Source organism: Cydia fagiglandana, chromosome 26, assembly GCF_963556715.1.
Source record: "Cydia fagiglandana chromosome 26, ilCydFagi1.1, whole genome shotgun sequence".
NCBI classification, from domain to species: domain Eukaryota; kingdom Metazoa; phylum Arthropoda; class Insecta; order Lepidoptera; family Tortricidae; genus Cydia; species Cydia fagiglandana.
This window is the reverse complement of record NC_085957.1, coordinates 6,671,858-6,698,807: the sequence shown is the minus strand read 5'-3', so window position 1 is coordinate 6,698,807 and position 26,950 is coordinate 6,671,858. Positions and strand designations below refer to the sequence as shown.

At 37.4% G+C, this 26,950-nt stretch overlaps 1 protein-coding gene across 1 annotated transcript in view; it reads right to left on the bottom strand.

Annotated features, from left to right (window-relative positions):
• LOC134677484 (serine protease Hayan-like) overlaps positions 1 to 26,950 on the bottom strand; it is a 57,999-nt gene that overhangs the window by 14,366 nt on the left and 16,683 nt on the right. The window lies entirely within an intron of this gene.

Sequence of the window (26,950 nt, the reverse complement as noted above, 5' to 3'; positions counted from 1 at the left end):
CACATTTAGGCAAACTCAACGCAAACACACGACATTTTTAACCTTTTGCACGCCAATGACCGATATATCCGCACCGGAGGTCCAAGACCAAAGACCGTTTAATCTGTCACAGACGACAGAGCAACACAGACCTACGTGCATATGCATAAAGTTCAATTTAAGTTTTGATATTTCGTGACGTGGCAGCTTTTGTGTTTGACACGGCGTTGAAAAGCCTTAAATCAGTTACTTTTTCAAATAAATAAATAAATAAATATTATAGGACATTTTTACACAAATTGCCCTAAGCCCCACGGTAAGCTCAAGAAGGCTTGTGTTGTGGGTACTCAGACAGCGATATAAATACTTACATATGTATATAGAAAACAACCACGACTCTGGAACAAATATCTGTATCATCATACAAATAAATGTCCTTAGGGGTCATCCATTAATTACGTCACACGTTTAGGGGGAGGGAGGGGGTCAAGAAAATGTGACATATTGTGACATGGGGGAGGGGGGAGACACAAACTTTGTGACGTCACTTTAACTTCATCAGTAACCGAAAATTTATTTAAATTATTTAGTTCGCTGTACATTTAAATAACAAGTTTTTAAAACGAAAATACTTTTTAATCGTTTAATTTTCTTTCCTAAGCAGTTTTGGGTTATAAAATTACTAATATTTATATCGTCAAAAATATTTTGATAGAATATTAATAATACTTAGGTACTTACTTAATTCGATTTGGCGATTTCGTAGAAAAAATGTGACGTCACACTAGGGGGGGGGAGGGGTTTGCCAAATGTGACCAAGTGTGACAAGGGGGGGGGGAGGGGTCAAAAAACCTAGAAATTGGTGTGACGTAATTAATGGATGACCCCTTACCAGGATTCGAACCAGGACCCACCACCCTACCACCACCACCACCAGTGGTGGTGGTGGACCAGGAGCCAGGATTACAACTGTCAAAACGATTTGCTAATATGGAATTTATATGAAACATTACATCGTGACGTCACGGTCAACTCACCTACTTTTTATATTTCTATCCGATTTATTAAATAGAACTTGTGTTTAAAAATAACTACAAATTTTTTCTAATAATTATTTGGTGCTTTATTTCATGCATGGTGTAAAATAATTTCTTTTAAATACGTACAGTATACCTATAATACCCTACAGTATGAGGTCTCTGGAGTTAGAGTTAGTCCGTAAAAAGTCTGCAGCGATTTTGATAGCCCACGTAGTGCAAATGTCATTTTAAACGTCAAACTTCTATGAAATTATGACGTATAAATAACACTTATATACACTGCGTGGGCTATCAAATCCGCTGCAGACTTTTATTGGTGCGACTATAGCGACTTTCATATATTGATTGTCACTGTGACGATTAAGGTACGAAATGGTACAGAAAGTAATGGTAACATTCCATTTCTAACCGCAGCTTCACTACCGGTACTGAACGCGTCGCTGTCATTGTCAATTTCCATAGTAAAATGAACAGTAGTGCAGGGCCCAGTTTTATAAAGTTACAAGTTACAAGTTTACAGGCGTTTACTGGCAACACTTGCTCCGTTTTTTACAATTTGCGTTTTATAAAAGTACTGTGTTACAATTTTACAAGTTACAGGTACAAGTGCCTGTAGCTCAACCATAGATGAAAATACGGGAGTTTTATAGTTTTAAACTCATAATCGAACAAGCGTTTTATAAAAATATTGTAAATTACAAGTGTAGATTGGTACACTTGTAACAAAAACTTACATACGTCTTGAGTCCTGTAACAGCACAACAGCAGTTACTTGTAGACTGGTTTTCTGAGAGATTTTAAACTTTACTCTTTATTGTTAAGCACCAACGCCAACGATTGTGCCAGGGCATGCATACTTTTCCATGCACTGACCTTATTAGTTTTTGTTAATGTATCTGTAATATATAGTAAATAGGAAATATAGTGACAATATGTTTGATACTGATTTTATTGACGATTCGTTTTATTTTATCTACTTGGAAATGGAAAGGGATTATTCCCGATATATTTTGTCGTTGATTTATTAGCATTCGTCTCTTTATTTAAGTATTATAGTGCATTCACATTATGGTAAAGTGTACTATTCATAATTTTCGATACACAGCGTATTTATCTTTGAGCCGCTACCGAAACGATACATGTAAAAATGTGAAAGAGTACTTATTTACATGTTATTTTCTTATTAGGTAAATATTTCATGAAATCTAACTTAATCTGAATCTGAAAACGGCCCAAAAAGTATATCCTTGGCATGGATCGCCGCTCTCCCACTCGATTTTTCCTTCATTTCTGGCCATTTTTCCAGTAATTAATATTTTACAGCAAACAAAAACACATCATTTAGTAGAGCACCGAGTATCTATGACAGACGTTTTTTTTTAAATAGTGATGTACTTCACACCTGTAGATTTCACATGTAATCGAGATTGACCGTGGTTCTTTACAACTGTAATAATTTATGTGTATTTATAAAACACCTGTAGCCGTTCACAGTGCATTACAGGTGCCTGTAGCCTGTACTCTTGTAACCTGTAACTTGTAATTTTATAAAACTGGGCCCAGCTGTCGTTGGAAATGGACTGTCACCTTAAATCTTACGTGGGAATAAAGGAGTTCAAACTTGAATCAGTGTATGACCCGTTACATTATAATGTTGTATATTAAGTAGGTTGGGTGGGATTTCGCCTCTCATTGTTATCCAACCGGAACTCATCGCAGCAAAAAATGGTGTTAAATATAGTTAACATTATATATTTTATTGCACGTCATCTGAACTACATAAACATGTAAGGTAAACGTACGAGTGCTCGACACGCTAGTGCCCAATAGATGACACCTTGCTGTCATCTCTATTGACAATGACTTAAGTTACAAGATGACGTACTGGGACCGCGTTGAGCACCAGTACGTTTACGTCATCATAATACAATATTTTACAGTACATATGGTCCTATTTTCTCGCACTAGTGCGTAAAATAGCACTTTTGCACTTTTCGTGCGATGTCAAAAGTTTAAACGGCCATATGTACTGTAAAACTTGGTACGATACACGTGCGAATAGGTAATACGCAACTAGTGTAGATTTAAAACGCTACCTTCGGTCGTGTTTTAATGTATCGCCACTCGTTTCGAATTTCCTTTTCCGCACTTGTATCGTGAATAACTATTATTCCACGTCATATGAACTACATAAACATGATTGTATGAATGTAGTTGTAGGTGTCCCACCGCAAAGAGGCCGCGTAAACCACAAGCAAATGATGTTTACGGAATTAACTTGTTAGGGTTCCGTAGTGAACTAGGAACCCTTAAGGATGACTCACGTTAGACCGGGCCGATTTCGGGCCGGAGCTTCCGGCGCTTACTTTTCTATGACATGACAGGCGATCACGTGATGCTTTCCATAGAAAACGAAGCGCCGGAAGCTCCGGCCCGGACACGGCCCGGTCTAACGTGAGTCATCCTTTATGATATAGGAGACAAACGACGATCGTCGCCCATGGACACCTGCAACACCAGAGTTGTAAGTGCGTTGCCGTCCATCAAAATGGGAGTACGCCTTTTCTTGAAGGTTTGAAGGTCGTAAGAGCGTATTCACATTGTCCTATTCGATAACGGATGTAGAATCCTACATCCATGATGTCGGGCCGCGCGGCAAGAATTATGCCTACACATATAGGTACGCACACAAACGAAAATTATCAAAAATTAAAGCCTGACAACAGTTTATTTGACCTTCGCCATTTTGCGGATTTTCAATGGTACTAATTTCTTTTACTGGCAACAAGTACCTACTCTTTGACAACGAACGTTGGATGTCATCGAATGTCACCGATGTAAACAAACGGAAAATATGTACGAATATATTCAAATATAAACGGTTTTATTACAAAAATGCCAAAAAAAAATACCAAAGATGTGAAGAAAATTGTAGTGAATGCAATCAAATACTAAAAAAGACGAAGGATTACATAGCATTCTAATAAACAATATTTTAAAGTTGGTTGTTGACATGACCGGTATTGACATTTTATAGTGCGGTTTTATTGAACTGGTTAGTTGTTTGATTTAAACTTTAATATTTCATTTAAGGTTTATGTAGATCGACGATAAAAATCCTATAATCGAATTGGAAACTGAACGTTTTATAATCGAGGTTGGTGGTCCTGAAAGCGACACGACATTTGATGGAAATCAGACTTCGTCAGAGTCAGAAAACGAAGAATATATAAATATTGAATATTTAGAATCAGATTTTGACGAATAGGTAAATTGAAAGAACCGAATTCTCTTTAAGCAATGTTTTGACATTATACGAGTATCAACATGAAGCAAATGCCCACTACCCCGACTATACATGACGTACGCACATTATTGCCATACGTAAGCTGTTTGCAGCGACACTATCTCAGGGTTAAATAAACTGTTGTCAGGCTTTATGACTGAAATAAAAAATTATCGGAAGGATCTATCCGATTATCGGATGTCAGCGGCGGTAGCACACATTTTTATAGCTTGTCACCATGCCTGTCACGTTCTAAATAGTAAGTGCGAAAGTGACGGGCATAGTGACAAGCGATAAATATGGAACCATGGTGCGCACGTGGCCCCTACGGGAAAGACAGATGTTAGAGTGTGTTTTCTTTGCTATGCAGATTTCTTAGCTGATAAAAGAAATATCGAAAAAAGCATAGGTACATTTTAGTTTTATCCGATATCGGGTCGGCCAATGTGAAAACGCCCTTATACTGAAATTTTGGGTGATCTTATAAACAACTTCTAAGAGCACTTTTTGAAACATTTTTTTGGTTCTGGAAACATTCAGGCAATTTTTAAAAAGCCGATCGCTAACCACTTCGTTCGTCTGATTGCGGCCAGACATTTAACTTTGTACACCGTTAAAACAACTAATGTATAACTAATTACGAAATTACCTAACAGGTAAAAGATAAGCGTAATCGGTTTACAAATTTGTGTCTAACTAGGTCGATGGTTAGTGTCATTTCACAATAGTAGAAGGGAAACTACCTAGGCTATTAAAAAATAGCGACATACAATTTTTTTTGTCTTGGATATATATACCTGTAAGCCCCATACGCACGGCAGCTTTTTCAACGCGCGTTAAAAAAGCGTTTGAATGACACAAATGGATATCCATGTATGTATACACACGACTGCGGTGGCGTTTTTTATCAAACGTTGTTGGATTGTCGACTTTAAGCCATGGTCGTTAAATCGAATTTAGAGTGCGGACAGATTCAAGCGCTTTTTTAACGCGCGTTGAAAAAGCTGTCGTGCGTATGGAGCCCCCATATGGTCATATAATTTACAATAAATATATTTTTTCTACTTGGTGGCATGGCTACTTATACTATCTTATCTAACACTATCCACTAGGTTTTTATTTATACTTATAATATAACATAACCGCAAAAAAGTTGTTGTTGAAAATTATTCATCTTGTGGTTTCGAACGTATCGTTACGTTCTTCTACAGATCTGTCGATGGAAAGTTTCCAAAATTGATAAATTTCCCGCACGGAAATATCTCTATAAACTTCTCGGTATTTTAGAAGGGGAATGACACTTCCTATTTACGAAATTTTCTATGGCCTTCGATTGTTTCTCCGAATTTTTAAAACTTTTCACAACTTGCACATCTACATCTAGTACTATAGTCTGTATCTTTAGGTATTTCAATAAAAGTAAACAAAATCTACCCTCAAATCTATAGTTCGTTTTTTTAGGGTTCCGTACCCAAAGGGTAAAACGGGACCCTATTACTAAGACTTCGCCGTCCGTCCGTCCGTCCGTCTGTCACCAGGCTGTATCTCACGAACCGTGATAGCTAGACAGTTGAAATTTTCACAGATGATGTATTTCTGTTGCCGCTATAACAACAAATACTAAAAACAGAATAAAATAAAGATTTAAATGGGGCTCCCATACAACAACAAACGTGATTTTTGACCAAAGTTAAGCAACGTCGGGAGTGGTCTGTACTTGGATGGGTGACCGTTTTTTTTTTGCTTTTTTTTTGTTTTTTTTTGCATTATGGTACGGAACCCTTCGTGCGCGAGTCCGCCTCGCACTTGCCCGGTTTTTTAGCATTAGAAAGAACTCCGCAGAAGCAAGCGTGCAGTTTTTATTAGGCTCGTTAATTGTTAATAATTATTGAATTATCTAATGTAGCATGGTCAATACATATAATTTACTTCAAATTCTTACCGCTAAAAGTGCCAGATTTAGAACTACAAGCGAACTTCTGCGAAGTTCTTTCTAATGCTAAAAAAAATGGACTATACCTTATGCCTTTTGTTATAAGGTCCACCGATGTACATTTAGGAGTGTTGCTGTGTGTACCTATAACTCCTATAAGTAGAACAATAACCAGTTCTATAATTATAAAACCAGTTGATTGCTTTAATTAATGAATCACAGATTCCCAGCGCTCGTCATTAGTATACAGTTTATTCCAAGTTAAAGTCCCCGCCGTGACTATTTGTTATTAATTCTTAATTCGTAGTAAATTGCTCGACCGTTACTAATACTCTGTATCTTTAGGTATTGAAATAAAGGTAAACAAATAATTTGTACATATTTGGGTAGTTATAACTTTAACATTTATTGGTTAACCAACCAAATATAAAAACGCCTGCATCTATACTTCGTTTATTTTAGCATTAGAAATTAAATTTAGGTAAAGGTAAAAAATAAAATTAGGTAAACAATCTTGATGTGTCTTTTAATTGAAAAACACATTTGAAAAATAAGTTACGGCAAATATGTAACAATTATGAATCTAATACGATCATTTATATTCTTCTGCTTTCATAAGTAATAGTTTTTGATTTTTAAAAAGCGTTTTTCAATTAAAAGACGTGTCAAGATCGCTCATCTTCTTGCAAGTTCTTTCTAATGCTAAAAAAACGAACTATAATACTCTGTATCTTTAGGTATTTATATAAATAAAAGTAAACAAACAATTTGTACATTTTTGGGTAGTTATCATTTATATTATAACACATTTACACTAAATAATACAATTTTAAAAGTATTTAAAAAACAGTTGTGCGGTAGAAAGAAGAGAAATCTAATCTTCAAGGATGGGTATTCCACAACCGGCTTCAGATCCAAATCTTTCTATCCTTTATAATATAACATTCATTGGTTAACCAACCAAATATAAAAACGCCTGCAGCTATCACTGAACGACCTGACTTTAACCTACGTTATTTGATCATGTATGTTTTCATCTACCCTCAACTGGCTTAAGGAACCATTTGAGGGTAGATTTTGTTTACTTTTATTTAAATACCTAAAGATACACCCCCTTATTCATAAACGTTTACTAAAGTTGACAAGCCGATAATAATCGTTTGTCCCTTTCTGTCGGAAAGGGACAAACGATTATTATCGGCTTGTCAACTTTAGTAAACGTTTATGAATAAGGGGGACAGAATATAGCAAATGTGCAAGATGCAGAACGTTAGCAAAACTCATGGTACGGGTACAGTCAGCCAAGAAAGTAGTCTACCACTTTTCGACTTTATCATCTGATTGATAGAGTCGAAAAGTGGTAAACCACTTTCTTGGCTGACCGTACAATTTATGTACCTACTCCATAGTTTAAAGCGGGATTTACATTACGAAATTAGTGTCATGCATGTTGAAATCAGTTTCACGAAAGTAGTTTCGATATATGCGGAAGTAATTTTGTGAAATAATTAGTGTCGTGAAATTCACAGTATCGCAGTGACCATGGTCGCATCAGCATCGAAGCTACACGTCCGCAAAGCGCAGACACTTTCGCGACACTAAGTTTTCACGTCGCATTTACACTACGAAATTAGTTGCATGACACTAATTTCACAAAAAAATCGCGCAGAGCACGAAACTGATTTGCATTCGTGAAATTAATGCATGCATTATGAAAGTACTAAATTACACGTGAAACTGTTGGTAAAACTAATGTCACGAAATCAATTTCATGACACTAATTTCGTAATGTAAATCCCGCTTAAGTCCCCGCCGTGACTGAGCGTTTTGATATTAATTCGTACCTAGTCGTAGTAAATTGCCCGACCGTTACTAATTTTTAAACGATTAAGTTATTGGGCGGTGTAAACATGGAACGCTTGAAAAAATTGGTTGAGTACCAAATCTAAATAAAATAAAATAAATAAAATAAAATAAAATGCGTTTATTTCAGACAAACATGGTCCATATTTTGTTAGTACATCTTAACAATTTAAAACTTATAGCTAAGGTTAACTTAAAAATAAAAACTTAAATGACTATCTTAGGTACTAAAGACAAATGCAGAGAGGACCAGTGCCTTATCAGGCCACTGTCCCATCTGCCAGCCACGACGGCCAGGAGACTGTGGCGGCTGTCGCGCACCCTGCGGAGCGTCGCGGCGCAGCGCTTGCGCAGTGTCGCGTGGAATCCGTCCACATGAGCATCAGCGAACATGCCGGACGCACTGCAGTACCGAGGCAGCCGCAACAGTACCCTGAACGCGTCATTATATTGTACGCGCATGGCATTAAAAGCCCTTTGCGTGTATCGAGTCCACAGGCTGCAGGTGTACAGCGATGTACAGAACGCTCGAAATAATGTTATTTTTACTTGCGCTGTACACCGGCTGAACCTGCGAGCTATCATATTGGCCCTCACGGCCAAGGCCCTCCGCTCCCTCTCGATATCAGCGTCATCACGGAAATCGTCGGTTACCAAGTGCCCAAGGTATTTAAAAGAGGTAACCCTTTTCAGTTGCATGCCATTCAAACAAATGGGTGGGATGTGTGATGGGCACTTGCTTCCCGCTTTGAAAACCATATATTCGCTCTTGCTTACATTATATTTAAGGTTATGCGCTAGGGCATATGACTCACACCTCTCAATAAGCAATCTCAGACCACCGACCGACGGGCTCAACAGTACCATGTCATCGGCGTAGCTTATGTTATTGAAGCATACCCTATAAAATTTTCCAGTTCGTTTTAAATTAAAAATTAAATTAAATCAACATTTATCTCAAGCTGGATGTTAGTTATGTACAATATAATATAACTTAAAAACTATGTTAGTAACTAGTTATTAATTTCGTTTAGTTGTACCACTGTATATATATTGTATGTAAATAAATGATTTATTCATTTTGTTAGTGACAATAAATAATAAATATCCTAAAATCACAATAATCTCGCCTTGCATTGCCTTGCTCGGCCGGCCTGTGTGATAACAAATGCGTTGAGTTTGTAATTTTTTTTATATTTGTTATATAAATATATAAGTAAGTTTGAGTTTATAATTATAATTAGTTTAGTCGATATCTGTCACTGTTTACTTAACTATTTGAGTCATCGAGTGACTCAAAGTTCATTACCCTGAACCACAGACAAAACATCCACCAGACTTAGCATAGTCGCGCTACCCCCTCTGCCACGCATACGGTAATTTTACTCCATGTTCGAGTCGAAAGTGTCTTTGTGCGACGTCTGTAACTTTGAACGGACCAATCACGGCACGGGACTTAGCTCACCTCGTCCCGCGCATCCCCGCATTTTTGGCATCATCGGTTGCATGAAATAATTGCTCTAAACTCGGTCTAGGGGATTCCTAGTCTATGCCCTGAACTGAGTGCATTCCAGGGCACAACTTAGTTAAGGAGGTAATAGGTATATTAATTTGAACAAGTTACTAGAGGCTCTGTGAGCCGTAGACCTGGCGAACCCGCATAGCTCAGCCATTTTTAAAAATTCCGTAAAATGATACGACAAACAAATTCTATTTAAAGGTGACAGTCCATTTCCAACGACAGCTGCATTACTGTTCATTTTAGTACGGAAATTGACAATGACAGCGACGCGTTCAGTGTACCGGGAGTGCAGCTGCGGTTAGAAATGGAATGTTACCATAATTCTCGAACCTATTCACGAAATTTCACGAGATTCGGTTGAGAAGTGTGACGTACGGTTATGATGGTCGTTTTTGTCCATGCGATGGCTCCTCTACATGATGGGCCAACGCCGGTCACTCCAAGGGACGCAGCAATGCGGTAGAATGAGATAGCAATATCACTTGCTCCCTCTAACGCATAAATGCGTCCCTTGGAGTGGCCGGCGTTGGCCCATCATGTAGAGGAGCCATGACAGTGTGATAAAACGGTGGCCGTCACTTTCTATCCCGAGGTGTTAAAAAGTGACAGTTATTTTATCACATGGATAAAACCATCCATAATACGCCAGCAGAGATGACAATTGAAAATGTATGTTAAATGCTATTATGACGTTAAATAAGCATCTCTCCTGTGGACATTGATTAATGAATTAAATTGACTTAATCCTAATTTCCGTTCAGGCCGCGTAGCCAAGATGCCAATCGCTTACGCTTCGTAGCGATCGAAACGCAACTGTCACTGTCGCACTAATATGGAAGAGTGATAGAGAGACGCGTTTCGTTATCTGAGCGATAGCGATTGTCACCTTGGCTAAGCTGGCTGAACCATTACCTACAGCCATTAGGTACAGTCAGTAGCAGAAGTTGCTAAGCGGTCGAAGTGTTCAAAATTACCTTGACACGCTCTTATTCTCTTAACAATAAATTCGCTTCAAGATCATTTTGAACACCTGGCCCGCTTAGCAACTTTGTACAAGCCTTCTAAATGGATGGACATATTTTTTACAGTCTCTAGCTTCACCTAAAGCCTCGGACATACTCTTCTTTTGAGAATATGGTTAGATATTAGGTACTAATAAAAAAAGCGGCCAAGTGCGAGTCGGACTCGCCCATCAAGGGTTCCGTAGCAGCAAATAACATAATAAAATTGCGGTTTACGATTTATGACGTATTAAAAAAAACTACTTACTAGATCTCGTTCAAACCAATTTTCGGTGGAAGTTTGCATAGTAATGTATATCATATATTTTTTTAGTTTTATCATTCTCTTATTTTTGTAGTAACAGGGGGCGGGGGGGACAGATTTTACCACTTTGGAAGTGTCTCTCGCGCAAACTATTCAGTTTAGAAAGAAATGATATTAGAAACCTCAATATCATTTTTGAAGATCTATCCATAGATACCCCACAAGTATGGGTTTGATGAAAAAAAAAATTGAGTTTCAGTTCTAAGTATCCCCAAAATTTCTTGTTTTTTTTTTCTATTTTTGTGTGAAAATCTCACTGCGGTTCACAGAATACATCTACTTACCAAGTTTCAACAGTTATAATTCTTAAAGTTTCGGAAAAAAGTGGCTGTGACATACACGGACAGACAGACGGACAGACATGACGAATCTATAAGGGTTCCGTTTTTTGCCATTTGGCTACGGAACCCTAAAAATCTCACTGTAGGTATGTGAAACAAAATGCAGATATTTTACCGCGTTGTTTGGTTGATGAGTTCGCTACACGCGCGGGATTGGTCGCAATTAGTTGTGGTAGACTGCACGATTGGCTGGAAGAATGTCTTATTTACGAGTTTATTAAAATAATACTAATAACGGGTTAGCTTAAATTGAAATTGAAATTGAAAATCTTTATTTCAGGTCTGTCGACCCATATTCTGTTAGTATACACGGTGCTTTTTAAAATATGTTAGTTGAGTACACACATTGTAAAATAAATAAATTAAATAAAAATTAAATTACATTAAACATAATAAAACAATTAAAATCTAAACCACTTAAAATACATAAAAAATAAAAACACAAATCATTTTATTTAACATATTGCCATACTGATTTGTAGAGGGCGGAGTACCGGTGGCAAATTTCACACAAAAGGTATGGAGTCGTTTTTATAATTATTATTTTAGGCTTGAATAATAAAATTATTCATTTACCTAATGTACTTAGTATGGTACCTACTCGTAAATTGGAAGTAAGTACTTAACACTATGCACTAAAATTCCGATAGAAGAAAGTTTTCTGGTAATAGATATAGTTAGGACTATTTTAAGCCTCCAAGGAAGTGAAACCGTGCAAAATAAACTCGAATTGGTTCTAGATAGAAACCCAGATGCTGACGAATTAAGGAATATGATTACAATGGAAAATTATAAACAAGTCCTTAAACATGCAACCATGACATCGGTAGATGTAGAGCGATCGTTTTCCACTCATAAATGGATCTTCAATAAATTAAGAAACCGATTCACTCCGAAAAACCAGGAACATGTGACCATAGTCCAGTCATTTTATAACATGGATACGCACTTAAGTGTAGATTGTGAGGAGGACCTAAAACACATAATTCCAGTCCTCGATTGTAATTGAATGGTCTTGAAAATAATATATCGTTTGGCAGGTATAACTTCTTAGTCTAGTATTTAGTACCTAATGATAATGTTTTGATAAGAAAACATATTATTATGTATTATAGATATTAACAACATATTACATTATATTTGTATGCTCGTAAGATAATTTCTATAAGTTCCTAAAAATAATTATGAAAAATTAATCATTTATTCGTTATTTATTTAATCATAAGAATACTTAGGCGACTCCATACATTTAGTGTGAAATTTGCCACCGGTACTCCGCCCTCTACTGATTTGACTTGCCCAAATAATAAAATTGAAAGTAATGAGAATTTTTATTTTCAAAAACATCAATAAAAACTCAATTGCTATAGGTTTAAGGATTTTAATATGGTATACTCAATCGTGTTTTATGTTTTAATTTAATATTATAATATTGCAAAAGGTCCCGCATGTTCGATTTTTCTTAGCTTACTTTTCACCGTTCGTTAGCATCATCATACGCATTTGAGGATTTTTATGGGGAGAGCAGGGTTGTACTGAGGGGTGAGTTGGCTCGACAACGGGGACAGTTGGGTCATGAATAGAGGGGGGAGTTGGTGTTCGTAGTTCAGGGTTGTCGATTTACATAAGTAGTCAAAAGTGTATTACATTATGATAAAATGGTAAATATTATTAAAAAAAGTCAATGTGCAATGTGCTGTGCTGATCATGCATTTGCATACCTAAATACGACACTACGTCGAAAGACGTCCCTTCTGATAACGCAGTGTCATGCTAGTCATGTGTTTGCACACAAAATTGTGACACTAGGGCGATAGACGTTTCTGTCTGTCGACGTGTCATAGTGTGTCATGCAGGTCATTAATTTCATTTTAATGTTTTTGATGGGATTCACCTTACTAATTCCATATAGATCAAAATATATTTTTATAAATTGATAAAAAAAACTATTTATACGTCATAAAAATAAGGGTCACTATTTACAGAAAATATTAAACCGGTTTAAGTAGGAGCATAAATAAAACATAATTTTGCTACATTAATAAAAAAAATCTCTTAAAAAGTCGAGCTATTGTCTTGATCCGAAAGTGTCAACCCTAGCAATTTTTCCATCTCACCCCATTGCTAGGCCTTACAACCCCGACTACGGGGTGAGCTGGCTTTGCCTACTATTATGAATTTTTTATTGAAACTATACAATGAAGCAACAAACTATCATTGATAAACTAAAATTCATACCTCTGGAACACTTTTTTTGTATATAAAAATAAATTTTTATCCAGGTTTGAACTTCGATTTCGAGCCAACTCACCCCGTTTTACGGTACCATTTTTAGTGCCCGTAAGGCCCGTTAGATATGCGTCAATGAATAAGTATGAATGCTTTTGACTGTAGGTATTGTAGGTACCTATTAATAAATCTGATTCTATAAAATTACACACGCTTGACCAAACCAGCTTCCTCTAAATTCGTCTGACCCAAAAGCGGTTATAAAACACCCCATATAACCATTCCAGTCGCAGAATCATCAAAGTGGTAACTAAATGTCAGATGTGTCGTAACAGAGTCCACACAATGTGTCTAGAATTGTTTCGAAACAAAGTGTCGTCGCCGTGTCTACACTTTTCCGTAACAAGGTGTCGACACATTTGTGTGCACTTTGCGTGCGGTTTGCGACTAAATCTGACAGCAAATTTGTGACAGCAAATGTCAAAATAAAATACCCCTTGAAAACCAAGGTTTGTCAAACTACTATTAGTGTCTCGTGTGCTCGTAATTCTAGTAAGTCATCATGGGCGATGCGAATGATAAAAATCGACCAAAACCATATAAACACCCAACACCCGTCAACCTTTTACAGAAAAGTTTTTAAAGAAATGCAATACGCTTCTAGGTCAGGCAACGAATGCTCAAAAAAGTTGTAGAGGGAAATGCTCGGAACACAATTTTTGACTCCGTAACTTGGTTTGGACAAGTTAGGAGGTGAACATATCAAAAGTCCTCGGCCGTAGCCCTTGAGCGGGGGGGAGAGAGGGGGCTTTGAAGGTCCCATTTTCCGGTTTTTCGATTATATCTCGGAAACTATGCATCTTAGCGACATGGCCACTTATACAAAATGAAAGTTAATTTAATTTGTTACAAGTTTATTCAGTCAATTTTTTCCATATATTGAATAGTTTTTGAGATATCCGCTCTTGAAACTTTATTTAGGGCTCTCAATTTTATCTTGATCTCTACATTAGTGAAGGTGCTATGTTAGGCCGTGTTCCACAAAATTTAAAAACAATTTTTTTAGGCTTCCGTACCTCAAAAGGAAAAAATGGAACCCTTATAGGATCACTCGTGCGTCTGTATGTCTGTCCGTCTGTCACATCCTATTTTCTCGGAAACTACTGGACCAATTAAGTTGAAATTTGGTACATATATGTAAATTAGGGACCCAAAGACGGACATGTAACGTAAACAAATTGATTTTATACCCAAAAAATTACCATTGCCTCCCCCCCCTTTATCTCCGAAAATACTAGGTCTCAAATTTTGAAAAAAATACACAAAATAGTCCTTTACCTATCACGATTATTAAGATGACAGGAAAACCTATTAGAAATGTGCAGCCAAGCGCGAGGCGGACTTAATGTACGGAACCCTTAATACGCGAGTCCGGCTCGCACTTGGCCGGTATTTTTTAAACTCCTCTTGACGCTTAACCGCTGAACCGATTTCGTTGAAATTTGGTATACTTAGAAATAGTTTGCGTCCCGGAACAGGACATAGGACATCTTATAACCAAAATCATCTTTTGAAGGTGTGAAAAGTGGCGTGAAAATTTGTACGGAAAATCAATAACCGCTGAACCGATTTATATGAAATTTGGGATGGTCTACAATTCTACATCTTTGATTTAGTTGAAAATGATAAAAAACATGACTTCAAACCTAAACTTAAACAGTAAGTATTAACTTCAAGAATTCAATTCTGAATTCCCCCCTGCACCACATTTCACAACTTTAAAGGATGATTTTTGAGATAACTTATTATGTCCTGTCTCGGGACTCAAAATATATGTGTACCTTTAAATTAAAACTGTTCAGCAGTTTAAGCGTGAAGAGGAGTTTAAAAGAAAGTATTTTAATAAGTTTATATGTTTTTACTTCGGAATGGTGTCAATGTGATACCATAACTAAATTTGGTACTGTGAATTTATACGAAAACGATACCAAACATGGCCTCGTAGCTTTACTGATGTAGAAGTCAAGATAAAATTGAGAGCCCTAAATTCTTATTACTTGGCCTAACTTGTGTAGAAGGAAAAGGAAAAATAAAAGTCTTCGGCAGGAATTAAGACATAAATATAATTTTTAGAGTTACTATTTCAATCATCAAACATAAACATACCTTGATTATATTATTCTAGTGAGATACGCATAGATAAAAAAAACATGAAAAAAATTACAAGGTCGAAATGTCACGGAGCTTGTGTGAGTTATATGTGAAAAATAGAAACTTTTATGACAAAAAAATCTGGACACAATTTAAGAATCATCCAATTGCGTCGAGGAATCATCAGTATTTTTGCTTGTTTCATTACCTCCTTGCTTCTTTTTTTGTCCTTTGTATTCTGTAGCAATTGGTTAGTTCTGAAAATAAAGATAACTTGCGTCGTCACGGATGTCGATTTATAGGTTTTAGGGAGTGCAGAATTCGAAAATGATGACCATTTTATAATCCAAGATGGCGGCTACGCATTTTGTCATAAAAGTCGTCATGAATATCGTTTTATAGGTTTTAGGAAGTGACAGGTCCAACAATTGTCTACATCACTGTAATTGACGTCACAGGCCTCCATGGGCTACGGTAATCGCTTACCATCAGACGGGCGGTGTGGTTGTTTGCCACCAACATGTTAATTAAAAAAAAACTCCACTATATCGTCAGTTCATAAGTACTGATTTTGCGAAGCTAATGACATTTGTCACAAGAAATACGACAATTGTCACGAAATTCCGACACATAACTCAAGAATTACCGAAAGTTCTTTGAAATCTTGTGACAATTTTCATCATTATCATCAGAAACATCGCAAGAGAAATACCTGTTTTTTGCCGATATACTTAATAAAGTTTTTAAAAATAATACAATGATGGTGACAAACAGGAATACGGCCCGCCCGATGGTAAGCGATAACCGTAGCCCATGGATGCCTGTGACGTCAGCAACAATGAGACTTGTCGAAATGTCGCACCTGTCACGTTACGTCACATTGTCACGCCAGGGAATACATCTGAAAATTGTGTGTTCCCATTTGTCCCCATCCCGATAAGGTGGAAAAAAATGGGAAATATAAATAAAATAAATAAATAAATAAATAAATATTATAGGACATTCTTACACAGATTGACTAAGTCCCACAGTAAGCTCAAGAAGGCTTGTGTTGTGGGTACTCAGACAACGATATATATAATATACAAATACTTAAATACATAGAAAACACCCATGACTCAGGAACAAATATCTGTATCATCATACAAATAAATGCCCTTACTGGGATTCGAACCCAGGACCATCGGCTTCGCAGGCAGGGTCACTACCCACTAGGCCAGACCGGTCGTCAAATATATAAATATTTACATGCAAATCCTATTCCATCTGTTCCCTACGGAGATAAATGGGAATACATCCGAAAATTGTGTGTTCCCATTTGTCCCCACCCCGATAAGGTGGAAAAAATGGGAAATATTTACATGCAAATACTATTCCATCTGTTCCCTGCGAGGATAAATGGCATTACATCCGAAAATTGTGTGTTCCCATTTGTCCCCACCCCGATAAGGTGGAAAAAATGGGAAATATTTACATGCAAATACTATTCCATCTGTTCTCTGCGAGGATAAATGGCATTACATCCGAAAATTGTGTGTTCCCATTTGTCCCCACCCCGAAAAGGTGGGAAAATTGGGAAATATTTACATGCAAATCCTATTCCATCTGTTCCCTACGGGGATAAATGGGAATATATCCGAAAATTGTGTGTTCCCATTTGTCCCCACCCCGAAAAGGTGGGAAAATTGGGAAATATTTACATGCAAATCCTATTCCATCTGTTCCCTGCGGGGATAAATGGGAATACATCCGAAAATTGTGTGTTCCCATTTGTCCCCACCCCGATAAGGTGGAAAAAATGGAAAATATTTACATGCAAATCCTATTCCATCTGTTCCCTGCGAGGATAAATGGGATTACATCCGAAAATTGTGTGTTCCCATTTGTCCCCACCCCGATAAGGTGGAAAAAATGGAAAATATTTACATGTAAATCCTATTCCATCTGTTCCCTGCGGGGATAAATGGGATTACATCCGAAAATTGTGTGTTCCCATTTGTTCTCACCCCCAATAAGGTGGGGAAAAATGGGAAATATTTACATGCAAATCCTATTCCATCTGTTCCCTGCGAGGATAAATGGGATTACATCCGAAAATTGTGTGTTCCCATTTGTCCCCACCCCGATAAGGTGGAAAAAATGGAAAATATTTACATGTAAATCCTATTCCATCTGTTCCCTGCGGGGATAAATGGGATTACATCCGAAAATTGTGTGTTCCCATTTGTTCTCACCCCCAATAAGGTGGGGAAAAATGGGAAATATTTACATGCAAATCCTATTCCATCTGTTCCCTGCGGGGATAAATGGGATTACATCCGAAAATTGTGTGTTCCCATTTGTCCCCACCCCGATAAGGTGGGAAAAAATGGGAAATATTTACTTTCAAATCCTATTGCATCTGTTCCCTACGGGAATAAATGGGAATACATCCAAAAATTGTGTGTTCCCATTTGTCCCCGTCCCGAAAAGGTGGGAAATACATGCAAAATTACATGCAAATCCTATTCCATTTACGTACAAAAATGTCCCCCTGTCAACTTTCAATCGAGATTTAATCGATAATTTATTCGATTATATTCAGATTAATGCAATTTCAATCTATGTTAGGTCGACTAAATTAATCGCGATTAAAATATGAGGATTAACTTTTTTTATTTCATTAATTAGTCGAATAAACAGTTAGTCGATTAATGCCCTCATCTCTGACCACGGCATGGCTCTTACACTTTGAGAATATCTGAAAACGAATGAACACAAGGAGCCATTTTGCAAATCCGGTAACTTTGTTATTACTTTTGACAGCGCGTGTCATGTGTCAACACAGAGTCGACACAAAGTCGAAACATTTGCGACTACTTTGTGACTGCAATATTTCTCAGCCTTAAACCATATTTATACATCATAATTAACAAGTTTCGTAGTATGTAAAGCGTTATTTCTGTTATTTAAGTATAGTATACGCATCGAAGTACTAAAAATGCATCAAATAATATAGTTATGAACACAGGCACTGAGAAGTAAACAATTTCATTTCCGGCTAAACTAAAACAATGTGGTGGCGCGTTGATTATATTACACTTAGTTTATCAAATCACTCGAGCAGTTTAATTCCCCATAATAATTTAAGTCCTATTGTAATATAAATGCAAACAATATATAATTACGTCTTGTAATCCGTTTTAGAGATGGCGTATTAATGTCACTTATTTTTATTTAACTATTTTTCAATCTGACAGTTTCCATTTGACAGGAACAAAATGAACGAATGAACGAATGATTTTGGCATAAAGTAGTCGCAAACCCGAAACAATGTGTGCACACGGCGACCACACTTTATGTCACTTTGTGTCATGTGTCGACCCTTCCCCATTTCTGGTAACTGTGTCGACACGGCGACGACTCTGCGACTGGAATTGTGACCGAAACAGACGGTGTCGACACAAGATGTGTCAACACCGCGTCGTAACGGCGACTAGAAATGGTTGTATGGGACAGTTATACTCGTAAGTGTTATATTTATATTTAACTACTTTAGTGTTGCTATGGTAATATAATTACAAATCGTATTATTAGAGGTCATAATCGTAAACAATCTTTGTTGCTAAGAACTCTAAGACATTACTTTTTATTACGTAGGAAAGGGTCTAGCCGTGTTTGTATGGGGCATCGGCCCCAGAAGCCAAATTGATTGCCGTTTTGCCAATTTATTAGGCCAGATGTAAGATGCTATTTCACCAAAAAAATAACCCTAAAATGCTGCAGGTCTTTGAGAAAATTAAAAAAAAAGAAATTTGGTTTTCATTTTTTTTTATCTAAACTACCCAACCGATTTTTTTGTAACTTATACACATTATGTAAGTAATCTAGATGAATTATTAAAAAAAAAAATGGAGTTTCAAATATCCTTATAACTAATAATATTTTCACTTTTAATTTTTCAAAAAAAATTTTTTTATATTTCCGAAATAGGCACACCCACCAATTTTGGGTATTTTATGTATAAATTAATGTTCTATAACATATATTTTTTTCAAAAATATTCATTTGGCTCAACAGGGTAAAAATACCGTATGTATGTATGTAATGTATGAACAGACACAACCGGGAGAACTCCCGGTCCCATATCGACCACCGCGCCGCTCTGTACGAATTTGAATTTCGAACGTAACAAATTGCTAAAATGGACTATATTATTATTGGCTGTATGCGGCTTGCTTGTCGTCGCGTCACGAAATTAAAAAATAAAAAGGCGGGAAACGCGGCTCACTAAAAAGTTCCGTTTTAATATGAGCTGCCTTGATATTGATCTTGCAATGGAAAAAAAGGAGATTATACACAAAATATTTTCAAAATCTCCAAGATCGTTACATTACTAAAGTCGCACCAAACAAAGTCTGCAGCGGATTTGATAGCCCACGCAGTGTAAGTGTTAAGTATACGTCATAATTTCATAGAAGTTTGACGTTTAAAATGACACTTGCACTGCGTGGGCTATCAACATCGCTGCAGACTTTTTACGGTCTAACTATACGTTCTTAGCAATATCTGCGAACGTCTTCGAGAATATGCGATTGATTATATAGAAAAAAGCCCGCTGTCCTTAGAGGAAAACGTAAGCTCTTATAGGATCACTCGTGCGTCTGTCTGTCTGTCCGTCTGTCACAGCCTATTTTCTCGGAAACTACTGGACCAATTAAGTCGAAATTTGGTACACATATGTAAATTCGTGACCCAAAGATGGACATATTTTTATATAATTTTAAAATACAGTGAAACCTGGATAAGTGAGATCTCAAGGGGCGAGCAAATTTGTCTCACTTAAAGAGGTTTTCCACTTACCCAGGCTCCCAGTTAGCCAGGTACAAATAAATTTCTGTCTCATTTACAGAGGGTTCCATTAATAGAGGTGAGAATAGAGTATATTTCAGTTATAGAGGTGGTTAATAGGGTATTTAGTAATTATCTTTAAAAATACATAAGGTAAAATAATCCTTGTCCCTAAATATTTTTTTAGTCTGTTTAAATATTTCTTTGAATTAATTTTGAATGATTCTCCAAAGGATAGATATTTCAAAATTAAATTAAATTTGATATGGACTTCAATGCGTATTAGAAATTTAATAAATGAAAATTTATTTTTTCTTGTTACTTATCAAAATTTCAGCTTTCGTTTCGATAGTTTTAACTACTGACATAAATTAACTAAATAAACTTGAAGTTGTTTAGACACAATTAGGCAAATGCGGAATTTGTGGATTGACTAAGAGTTAGTAAGAATACGGAAATTCTTCAATGAAGTCCAAGTTAGAGAGGTCATAGATTGACGTTATCTCAGATACAGAAGTCGATTCCCTATAAAATTCCATAAAACAATTAGGAAAATGTAATCTTATAAATATAGTCTCAGTAAAAGAGGTAAAATACACTCTCTGTCTCAGTTATAGAGGTAAATGTGACTATAAAATCACAATAACGAATCCCAGTTATAGAGGTTCGTTTTTTCTCAGTAACAGAGGTAATTCAGTGCTAAAGTGTCGGGACCGCACCATGAGTCCCAGCTATAGAGGTTTCTCACTTATCCAGGTCCCACTTAACCAGGTTTCACTGTACATAGGTTCGAAGTTATTTAAGAAAATAGCCAAAAAATGACCGGGGCCCTTTAATTCCGAAACTACTGGGTCTAAAATTTTGAAAAAAATACTCAAAATAGTTCTTTACCTATAGATGACAGGAAAACCTATTAGAAATGTGCAGTCAAGCGTGAGTCGGACTTATGTACGGAACCCTAGGAACGCGAGTCCTAATCGCACTTGGCCGGTTTTTTAATTTCGTGACGCGACGACAACCAATACAATACAGCCAATAATAATAATATTATTATTATTGGCTGTATGCGGCTATTATAGACTATACATCATTTTCGAAATCTCTTCTCTTCCTCTTCCTTGTCGTATCCTCATGGCTGAGGGACGTGACGAATGTGGACACTTTTCACCAGCGCTCTCCAAGCCACTCTGTCTTGGGCCCAGTGCATGCTAGCCTGCAATGTGGCGTTTGTCTCTGACGTTATTCTGTCCGCCCAACGCGTGGCCATACGTCCACCCCTACGCTTCCTTGCCATACGGCCAGTAATAAGGAGCTTTTCCAGGCTATCTGGCCCTGCCCTGCTCAGATGGCCGAAGAAACCAAGTACACGTTGGGAGCAAACAGTGGAGAGCCTCGTTGTAATGTTAAGTTCGTCGAAAATTGATGCATTTGTACGGCGTTCAGTCCATGAGATCCGGAGCATTCTCCGCTAGCACCACATCTCGAACGCATCTATCCTGCGACGGGTTTCGGTTTTGATGGTCCAGGTTTCGGACGCGTATAAGAAGATCGAGAAAACAAGGGTCCGCATTAGTCTGATCTTTGTTTTGCGGTTTATGCTTCTGTTATCCCATATTTTCTCGAGTCTTTTCACCGCAGCTTTGGCCATCTGTGCTCTTCTAACTACCTCTGGGCCGCATTCCCCATCGTCACTTATTTGAGATCCCAGGTACACAAACTTGTGAACCACCTCCAGATCGTGCAACTCGTATGTTCTCTGCGCTTTACCAGGGCGGTCAATAAACATCAACTTTGTCTTACTTCTGTTGATTTTAAGACCATACTCATTGCTGACGAGCTCAATCCTTCGCAGCAACAGTGCAAGTTCGTTTTCAGAGGCACCTATTATAGTCGTGTCATCTGCAAAACGGAGGTTACTGATTTTTTGGCCACCAACCTGGATACCCCCCTCCCAGCCTTCCAATACCCTTCTCATTATGTGTTCACCGATGAGATTGAACAGCTGCGGTGACAGGATACAACCTTGCCGCACTCCTCGTTCAGCTCTAAAGGGTTGTGACACAGTGTCCTCTATCCGCACTCTAGACTCGCTGCTCAAGTATAGGTTTTGCACAAGAAAGATTAGGTGCTGCGGTATCCCCATTTCGCCCATTACTCCGAACATTTTACCCCAGTTGATGCAATCAAAAGCCTTTGCGTAGTCAATCAAGCACATAGCCATAAAGACGTCGTGCCCTCTGCATTTCTCAATCAATTGCCTCACGTTGAGTATTTGCTCCCGAGTACCTCTACCCCTTACAAATCCTGCCTGCTCCCTGGGTATTTACCTGGCAATATAGTTCTCTAGCCGCTTGTTCAGGATTCGCAAGAAGACTTTGCTGGCATGTGATATGAGCGATATGGTGCGGTAATTTTCACATTTGCGCGTAGAACCTTTCTTGTGCAGGGGTACTACTGTGGATTCGGTCCAGTCCTCGGGCCATACGCCTGTTCTCCAGACCTTCTCGCAGATCTTGTGCATGATTTTCCGCCCTTCGACACCTATACTTTTCAGCATCTGTGCCGTTATGCCATCGCTACCGCAAGCATTGAGCTTCAGCATCTGAATAGCTGATTCGACCTCACTTAGAAGAATGTCTGGTTCCTTTTCTACGTAATCCCTTGGATTTGTGTCTTCCTTTCGAAATCTGCGTCCCCTAAAACCTATAAAACGACATCCATGACGACTTTTATGACATAGTGCATGGCCGCCATTTTGGAATCCAAAATGGTCATCATTTTCTAAATCTGCGCCCCCCAAAACCTATAAAACGACACCCATGACGACTTTTATGACATAGTGCATGGTCGCCATTTTGGATTTCAAAATGGTCATCATTTTCTAAATCGGGGCCCCCTAAAACCTATAAAACGACATCCATGACGACTTTTATGACATAGTGCATGGCACTCGCTAAAACCTATAAATCGACACCCATCTCGACTTTTATGACAAAGTGTTTGGCTACCATCTGCGTGCAAGACATTTCTATTATTTTTACGTACAAAAATGGCCCCCTGTCAACTTCCAACCGAGATTTAATCGATAATTTATTCGATTAATATTCAGATTAATTCAATTTCAATCTATGTTAGGTCGACTAAACTAATCGCGATTAAAATTTGAGGATTAACTTTTTTTATGCCATTAATTAGTCGAATAAACAGTTAATCTATTAAGTCCCATCTCTGACCACGGCATTTTTACACTTTGAGAATATCTGAAAACAAATGAACACAAGGAGCCATTTTGCAAATCCAGTAACTTTGTTATTACTTTTGACAGCGCGTGTCATGTGTCTACACAGAGTCGACACAAAGTCGAAACATTTGCGACTACTTTGTGACTGCAATATTTCTCAGCCTTAAACCATATTTATACATCATAATTAACAAGTTTTGTAGTATGTAAAGCGTTATTTCTGTTATTTAAGTATAGTATACGCATCGAAGTACTAAAACTGCATCAAATAATATAGTTATGAACACAGGCACTGAGAAGTAAACAATTTCATTTCCGGCTAAACTAAAACAATGTGGTGGCGCGTTGATTATATTACACTTAGTTTATCAAATCACTCGAGCAGTTTAATTCCCCATATAGTAGAAGAGCCGGCCGCAAATTTTCTAACCGACTTGATACCACGATGAAATACACAATGGGAAACCATAAAAGTGATGCTAAGTCCGAATTCGATAGTCTGCCACGGCGGAACTTGCCGAAAGTACGAAAAAGAAGGCCACTTCCGGTGCGAAAAAAGGGGGCTGATTTAACCCATCTGATACCGAAATAATAGTTATGGCAGCAGTTAGAAATTTACATGTAGACACATAAAAGCGAAGTCTGCCAGTATTTTTTTTGCCGGAAGTGCTTGGCAGACGCTCTCAAAGGTGGCCAGCGGGACCCCTAATTTAACCCATCTGATACCACCATGAAACCAATTCCAGTCGGTAGGTATGAACCCTCATGTCAGGAATATATAAGTCTGCCAAGGCTTTTCCTGCCGAAACACCTTGGCAGACGAGATTATGTAAGCAAGGTCGGCATCGGTTACCCTACACTAACCCATCTGATACCACCATGAAACCAATTCCAGTCGGTAGGTACGAACCCCCATTTTAGGAATATATAAGTCTGCCAAGGTTTTTCCTGCCGAAACACCTTGGCAGACGAGATTATAAACAAGATGACCATCGGTTACCGTACACTAACCCATCTGATACCGCCATGAAACCAATTCCAGTCGGTAGGTATGAACCCTCATTTCAGGAATATATAAGTCTGCCAAGGCTTTTCCTGCCGTAACACCATGGCAGACGAGATTATGTAAGCAAGGTCGGCATCGGTTACCCTACACTAACCCATCTGATACCACCATGAAACCAATTCCAGTTGGTAGATATGAACCCCCATTTTAGAAATATATAAGTCTGCCAAGGTTTTTCCTGCCGAAACACCTTGGCAGACGAGATTATAAGCAAGATGACCATCGGTTACCGTACAGTAACCCATCTGATACCACCATGAAACCAATTCTAGTCGGTAGGTATGAACCCTCATTTCAGGAATTTATAAGTCTGCCAAGGCCTTTCCTGCCGAAACACCTTGACAGACGAGATTATGTAAGCAGCATCCACATACGAGGGATCCGTATTTTGGGATTATACAGATTACGGACATTTTTAATAGCTGTAGGCTTATTTATTACTTTATGCTTATACATATTTGTATATTATTATGTTATTAATAAAATATATTTATAATTTATTAAACCTAAACTTAATACATTGGGAATTCATTACCTGCTTACGGCAGTAGTAGGGATAAGTGGGTCAGTTCTGGCTCACTGAGCCAGGCCAACAGTCCCTCCCCCTTTTTTCCCTTGTTGAGGCCCTGCAACCTTGCCTTGAACCCAAACTAATGTCATTGTAGCTCGAATCTAACCTAATCTATTTTTATTGCTTTTAGAATATTTCAATTATCTACTTTTGCAAAGTTAAAGGTTGAAATCTCTATTTCGCAAAATGGAATTTTAATGTGACTTTAATGTATGTGCAGTCTACTTAGTAATTGGGTTTAAAGATATAAAAACACACATTTATTTCCTATCCTAAGTATCCTATCCTAAGTTTATTCAAATAATATTCTGAACATATATAGTAATTAGACTGGTCATATTTTTCATAAAATCTATTTCGACTGGCAAAGCATATAACTTTTTGGCAACCGGGTTTTTTAACCTAATTAGATCCCGCTGAATCCGAATTTGCCGGTTGCTCGATCGAAATCTTGACCGGAAGTGAGATATTTGACATTAAAGGTCCCTTTTTTTCGTTTTTCGTAAATAACTCTTAAACGGTGGCACATAGCAAAAAATGTTCTATAACATAAGTATTCTGCATAAAATTGCCTACAAGAAAGATTCAGTACAATTTTTCGCTAGGATCAATATTCAAAGAGATTTTAACGCGGGAAATTTAATTATAATCACTTCTAAGGTCCCGTTTTTTAGGTTTTCGTAAATAACTCATAAACGGTGGCCAATATCAAAAAATGTTGTTAGACGTTAATAATCTACACAAAATTTTGAACAAAAAAGATTCAGTATACTTTTCGCAGGGATCAATATTTAAAAAGATAATAAAGAGGGAAAGTTAATTATAATAAATTCTAAGGTTCCTTGTTTTTATTTTTTCGTTAATAATTTGAAAAGTATGACTCATAGAAAAAAAAATCTTATACATAAATAATAAACGTAAAATTTCCTACAAGAAACATGCAGAACACTTTTCGCTAGGATCAATATTTAAAAAGACAAAGCAGCGGGTAAGTTAATTATAATCAATTTTAAAGTCCCTTTTTAGTTTTTTGTAAATAACTCGTAAACGGTGTCCCATAGCGAAATAGGTTTTTAAGAATAAATTATCTACATAAAATTTCCTCCAAAAAACACCTAGAACACTTTTCTCTAGGATCAATATTTCAAGCGATATTAAAGGAAGAAAGTTAATTACAATCAGTTCACAGGTCACTTTTTTTTAGTTTTTCGTAAATAACTCGTAAACGGTGGCCCGTTGCAAAACAATATTCTCCATAAATATTAAACATAAAATTGTCCACAAAAAAGGTTCTGTACACTTTTTCGCTACGATCAATATTTAAAGAGGTATTAACAGTGGCGGGACTTCCATACAAGCCCAAAAGCCGGGCTTGCCCTAAGGCAACTAATTGCCTTACCGAAATTACGTAGTGATAAGATCAATAAAGATTATTTTGAAAATCGCGCGCCAAACGAACCCGTATTATTAAATTCAAGCCACAGCGGCCTCGAACCGCGGCACGAGCGTGTTGCAAAATTATGCCGCGGCGTGGCGCCTCATCCGCGCGAACTAAATCAGGCGGAGGATGTT